Source organism: Molossus molossus, unplaced genomic scaffold, assembly GCF_014108415.1.
Source record: "Molossus molossus isolate mMolMol1 unplaced genomic scaffold, mMolMol1.p scaffold_m16_p_19, whole genome shotgun sequence".
Lineage (NCBI taxonomy): Eukaryota > Metazoa > Chordata > Mammalia > Chiroptera > Molossidae > Molossus > Molossus molossus.
Genome location: NW_023425354.1, coordinates 9,929,897 through 9,936,404, shown reverse-complemented (window position 1 = coordinate 9,936,404; position 6,508 = coordinate 9,929,897). Strand labels below are relative to the sequence as shown.

Below are 6,508 nucleotides of genomic sequence, written 5' to 3'. Positions count from 1 at the left end.
TTGTTCTGGAACCTTGACTTTGGAATCTGGCTCCATTGCTGTCTAGCTGTTACCTTGCAAAACTCACCCATCGAATGCACCTCAGTCACCTGAGCTAATGGCTCTCCTGATGCTACTTACCTCCCAGGGCGGATGCTTTCGCAGACATTCGCAGACATATGGTTGTGGCTGGCACGAGGTGAGAGCTCAAAATATCGTTTTATTAATACAAATCAGAAAAATGTAAGTAACTAAAACTACCTATAATTCGAGGCTGGGAAATAAACTTTGCCTTCAGGTACATTTTTCCATTCTGGAGTTTTCAAATGAAAGCTACCCAATTAGTCGATCAAAATGTATATAGCCACACACTGTGCTAAATAGTGAGAGGCGTATAGTTTGTTTTCGTCAACATTTCGTGACTTTCTACTGGCTAATCCTCTTTCTAGCGTTTACTCATTCATTGCTGACTCATTCAGAGATCATTTTTACACCTTTTTTGTGTGTGTGTGCCAGACACTGTTCTAGGTGTTGGAGGCACAGCAGTGAGCAAAAGGAAAACCTTGCTCTCATGAAGCTTATATTTGTGTATGTGTGTGTGTGTGTCAGAGAGAGAGAATGAACTAGTAAAAGAATTAGAATATGTGGTACGTGGGAGCATGGTGGGTACTATTGGAGGCTGTCTGGGGAAGGCAGTGAGTGTTTCAGGCAAAGGGAACAGCGTATCCTGAGTGCGAGGCGGCCCTGGGTTGCTCAAGCACCAGCAAGAATGTCGGTGTGGCCCTGACCAGTTTGGTTCAGCGGTTGGAGCATCAGCCTGTGGTCCAGAGAGACCAGGGTTCGGTTCCTGCTGGGGGCACGTAGCTCGGTTGCAGTTTGTCCCCGGCCCCAGTTGGGGTCATGTGGGTGGCAACCACTCGATGTGTCCCTTTCACGTCGATGTTTCTCTCTGTCTCTGTCTCTCTCTTTGTCTCTGTCTCTCTCTCTCTCTCCCTCCCGCTCTATCTGAACAACAGAAAAAAGAATGTCAGTGTAGCCCTGGCTGGTTTGGCTCAGCGGTTGGAGCGTCGGCCTGCGGTCCGGAGAGACCCGGGTTCGGCTCCCGCTGAGGGCACGTACCTCGAGTGCAGTTTGTCCCCAGCCCTGGTTGGGTTGTGTGGGTGGCAGCCACTCGGTGTGTCCCTTTCACGTTGATGTTTCTCTCTCTCTCTCTCTCCCTCCTCTCTCTCTCTCTCTCTCTCTCTCTCTCTCCCTGTCTCTCCCTTCCACTCTATCTGAACAAAAAAATGGAAAAGTGTCCTCGGGTGAGGATTAAAAAAAAGAGTGTCGGTGTAGCTGTGGAAATGAGTGAGCGGAGAGTAGAAGGGCTGAGATGCGCGTCTGACCGTGGCCACGTCACGGGCTCATCGGCCGCTTCCAGGCTTCTCTGCCCCATCACAGCCTGGTCGCCTGTGCTCCGCTCGGACCATGAAGTTCAAGAGGAGCGCATGCCGGTCCTTCCTCAGCAGAAGCTCGAGGAGCCGGCTTGTGCTGCTCCAACATCGTCGCCCTCTCCGGCAGTGTTCTAGAAAGTGTCACTCCTTTTTTCTTTTTTTTTTTTATCCTCACTCGAGGACATTTTTCCACTCTTTGTTCAGACAGAGCGGGAGGGAGGGAGAGAAAAATCTGGAACGCTTCACGAATTTGCGAGTCATCCTTGCGCAGGGGCCATGCTAATCTCTGTATCGTTCCAACCTTAGTATGCTGCTGAAGCGAGTGCAAAAGTGTCACCCTTAAACGTGAGGCCTGGTGCGCAGACAGCACGGAACCTGGCCAGGGCTTTATAATGTTTTTTTTTTTCTTTTCTTTTCTTTTTAATCCTACCTGAGGACATTTTTGCATTTATCTTCAGATAGAGTGGGAGGGAGAGAGGGGGGAAGAGAGAGAGAGAAACATCGATGTGAGAGAGACACATCGAGTGGCTGCCTCCCACACGACCCCAACTGGGGCCGGGGACAGACTGCAACTGAGGTACGTGCCCTTAGTGGGAACCGAACCCCGGACTCTCTGGTCCGTGGGCTGACGCTCCAACTGCTGAGCCAAACCGGCCAGGGCTATAATGTTTTTAAAAGTTGGGTTGTCCATACTGAAAAAGGAAGTGAGGGGGAAGCTCCTGGAATAGGCGAGCCCTCCCTTCCCTGCTCCCCTCGAAGGGGTCGCTGCCTCCATCACAGCAAGAGCAGCCCAGTCTGTCTCCCCGCCGAACTGTCTGCACGGACTCCATGGCACCGCGTCAACATGCAGTCGGCATGAACAATGTCGATTTCCTATTTCAAGCCCGTTGGTGGAAAAGTACAAAAATACATGGAGAGTCTGAAAAGACCGAGCATCAGAAATACTCAAAGGACTTTTTCCACCATGTGATGTGATAGTTTCTGGGTGGTGGGACTGTGGGTGATTTTAATTTTCTCTTTTGCATTTTCCCATATGGCTGCAAAATCTAAAATTATTACTACTTGGCCCTTGACAGACAAGGTGTGCTGATTCTTGCTCTAGACTCATAGAGCGTTTGTGGTCATGGAAACGCTTCCTAGCTGAGCTATCTGAGAGGGTAGCCACTAGCCACGTGTGGCACTTGAAATGAGCCACTGCCACTGGGGAACTGACTTACGCTTTATGTACTTATCATTGATTTCCATTGAAAGGGCTACCTGTGACCAGTGGCTCCCTCACTGGGCAGCTCCGTGCGAGGAGAAGAGAAGCTGACTGGGAGAGACTGAGAGGGATGTGATCATTGTACCATGTGCCAGGAACTGTGCCGGGAACAAGGGTGATGCTCCTACCGCTCCCATTTTACAGAAGAGAAAACCGAGGCTGAGAGAGATTGACTCACCTAGGGTCACGCAGCTAGTGAGTGCCAAAGGTGGGAGCCAGGTAGACCGACTCCAGAGCTGTCACGGCAACCACGAGGCTGTCCTGCCTCAGTGAGATGACACATATACACACCGAATGACAACACGTATCAGAATGTGAAGGGCGCTAGAAAAGAAGTAAAAACAAGGCAGGCAACTAGGTGGGGGAAGAGCATCTGATCAGGGAGGAAAGAGACATCTTCACGGGTGCCAAATTTCCTAGGCTGGACTTGGACATTTGGGCAGGATTTTGACGGATAGCTACATGCGTGTAAGCGAGGAGGACATAGTGTCCTAGACCAAGGTGTGGTGTTGGGGAAGTGGAGGCGGTTCAGGGACTGGAGAGCAGTCCAGTTTGAAAACCTGTGAGCTTGACTCACCAAGGGCCACCGACGTTTTCTCGACAGATGAGCGCTATCAATAACAACAACGTCAGTGACTGCGTCCCCCTTCCGCTTGCACTGGAAGCTGGGAGTAAAACTGGAGCTTAGCTCCGGCAGTGTGTGTTTCCACGTCCTCCCCCTGCAGAGCTCGCCTGATTTCCGCTCTCATTTATGTTTTTTCTGATCTTAATGTTTATCCTCATTCACATTTTAATATAGTTTTTTGTTGTTGTTCATCCTCACCTGAGGATTTTTCCACTGATTTTTAGATAGAGTGGAAAGAAAGGAGAGAGAGAGAGAGAGAGAAATACTGATGTGAGAGAGACATATCGATTGGTTGCCTCCCACACGACCCTGACCCCGGGGTCAAGGATTGAACCTGCAACCCAAGTATGTGCCCTTGATTAGGAATCAAACCCGTGACCCTTTGATCCATGGGCAGACACTCTAACCACTAACCAGCCAGGGCTTAATATAGTTGTATTATAGGCTCATTTATTGTAATGCTACTTCAGTCCCTTTGAGAACATGTGTGGGTATAAATAACAAAACAGGTTCAAGTTGGGTGAGGATCTGGGATGAAAGCAAGAAGATAAGTCTGAAAAGATAAGTCGGTGTCAGGCACTGGGCAGGGAGTCTCCGCAGGCTGGTGGCTGTTTCTGCCCTGAAGACACAGCCCTGGGCCAGCAGGTGCACTCTCGGTACCCCTTGCTCCTGCAGCCTCAGTGGGGGTCCTGGCAGCTCCCCATGCAGTTCTTGGAAACCTGGCAACGACCCTAGTTCCATCCCCTGCGGCTGCCCCCTTGCTTCCGGGACTGGCTCTGATGTCTGTTGGTGTCAACTCTGAGTGTTAACCCCAAACATCCTTGGTTTCTGTCTTGTTGTTGGCATCGGAGAACACGTTGGCACCCTATAATCTTTCTAAAGCACACCCGGATCAGGTCGCTCCCCTCCTTGAAGGGTTTCACCTGTTCTCAGATGGAAGCTCAAGATCATTAGCTGGGTTCAAGGGCCTGGTTGACACCCTAGATCTGCCTCTTCCTAGCTATATGACTTGGGCAAGTTATCTATTTATTTAAAAAATTTTTTTTCTTTATTAATTTTAGAGAGAGAGGAAGGGAGAGGGAGAGAGAGATATAAACAACGATGAGAGAGAACATCGATTGGCTGCCTCCTCCATGCCCCCCACTGGGGATCGGGCCCACAACCTGGGCATGTGCCCTGACCAGGAATCAAACCGGTGACCTCTTGGTGCATGAGTCGATGCTCAACCACTGAACCACACCAGCTGGGCTGCCTTGGGCAAGTTATCAAACTTCTCTATGCCTCAGACTCCTCATCTGTAAAATGGGAATAACACTAGCACTTACCTCAGAAGGTTCTGGTGAGTTAATGTATAAAACTGAGTTAACATGTAACACAGGAGAACAGTCCTTGGCACAGAGTAAGCACTTCACATGTGTGTTAGCCTTATCGTCACCAGCTCTCCAGACTCATCTTCTGCTAGTTCCTCACCCAGTATCTGGTTCCACATGGCTGAATTATTTGCAGTTTCCCAAATGCCCTGCCTGCAGCCTGTTCCCGGTTACCTCTGGGTGTTTTGCATAGTTTCTTCTCTCTGAAAAGTGTCCATCCCCACTCATACCCCCAGCTCTTCCTCATTCTTATCTCAGCCGAGATGCCACCTCCTCTGGGAAGTCATCCCTGACTACTCTCCACTCTCCCTCCCCCATGTATATATTGTTCTGTGTTCCTCTAGAGACCTGGGACTGTGTGCGGCTCTCTTGTAGGAACGATTACAGTTCCTGGTGAAGTAGGTCACCATTAAACTGTTATTTAATGGATGGATGACTGCCCTAGTCAACTCAAGGAACACTGTAGACCAAACATGTGTGCATTAGAATGATGCAGATCTGAAATAAGATGACATCATTTCCAACCGCATAATTTCAAAGCTGGAGTGACTCTTAGGGTGTTTCTACTATTTCCCACTTGGTGATGCCACTTTAGCTGGTAACCAACAATACACACCCTCCTGTCTCAGGACAGTCTCACATTATGGGAGTGTTTCAGGAATCTGTGCTTTGCCTAAGGTGCTAACACCTTATATACCTGATGAGGGCTGAAGATTTGATGGGTGGCAGGAAAATGAGGAGGAGCAGGGGAATGCTGGGACAGGGAATTGGACTGTATCAAGGAGATTCAAGGATAGGAAGGGTCTATGAGAGCCCTGGCTGGGTGACTTGGTTGGTTGGAGTGTCGTCCCGTACACCAAAAAGGTTGTGGTTTCAATTTCTGGTCAGGGCATGTATGAGAGGCAAGCAATTGATGTTTCTCTCTCATATCAATGTTTCTCTCTCTCTCCCTTTCTCTCTGTAAAATCAATAAAAACATACCCTTTGAAACTGTGAGTTTTTGAGGGTAGGGACACAGCTCTTCATGTCAGCACCCCTGACACCTAGCACCTGCTGGGGAGAGGCTCGGGAAACATCTTTAAAGGCTTTTGAACCTGGTGTCTATGCGTGTATGGGCTTCAAGATCTGTGAGGGAAGAGAGAGAGAGAGAGAGAGAGAGAGAGAGAGAGAGAGAGAGGATTGATTTCCTGGAATAAGTCTAGATACATGGCCAGTTAAGTGCTAACAGAGGTACATTAATAAGATTTGTTGACTTTGTCAATTTGACAGAATCAAAGAAAGTTCCTGACCTTAGTCAACACACTCAAAAGGTCTGTACGGGTGACAGACCAATCACTATTTTTTAAAGCCGTAGTATACTTGGAAATCGTATAGGCATAGAAAATTGATATTCAGAGGAAGAATCTCTAGAGGAGATTCATACAAATATCTGGGCTCAACTTGATTCATGGTAGTGTTAACTACTTTTCTGTGTCAACTTGGCTAGGTCATGGTCCCCAGTTTTTGGTCAGACACTAGTCTAGATGTTGTTGAGAAGGTATTTTTTAGATGTGATTAACCTTTAATCAGTAGACTTTGGGTAAAGCAGAGTGCCCTCCATGATGTGGATAGGTCTCCCCCAATCAGGTGAAGGCCTTAAGAAAAGACTGAGGTTCCCTGAGGAAGGGCTCTGCCTCTAGACCTCATTAGGACTCAAAGTAGCAACATCAACTCTTCCCTGGGTTTCTAGTTGGCTGGTGTGCCCTGCAGATTCAGCCTCGCCAGGGTCCCTAGTCATAGGAGCCAATTTCTTAACATCAGTTTCTTTCTTTCTTGTATACACACACACACACACACACAC

At 48.6% G+C, this 6,508-nt stretch overlaps 1 pseudogene; it reads right to left on the bottom strand.

Annotated features, from left to right (window-relative positions):
* Nucleotides 1–1,638: 1,638 nt before the first annotated feature.
* On the bottom strand, nucleotides 1,639–1,739 carry LOC118635100 (annotated as a pseudogene).
* Nucleotides 1,740–6,508: the final 4,769 nt, after the last annotated feature.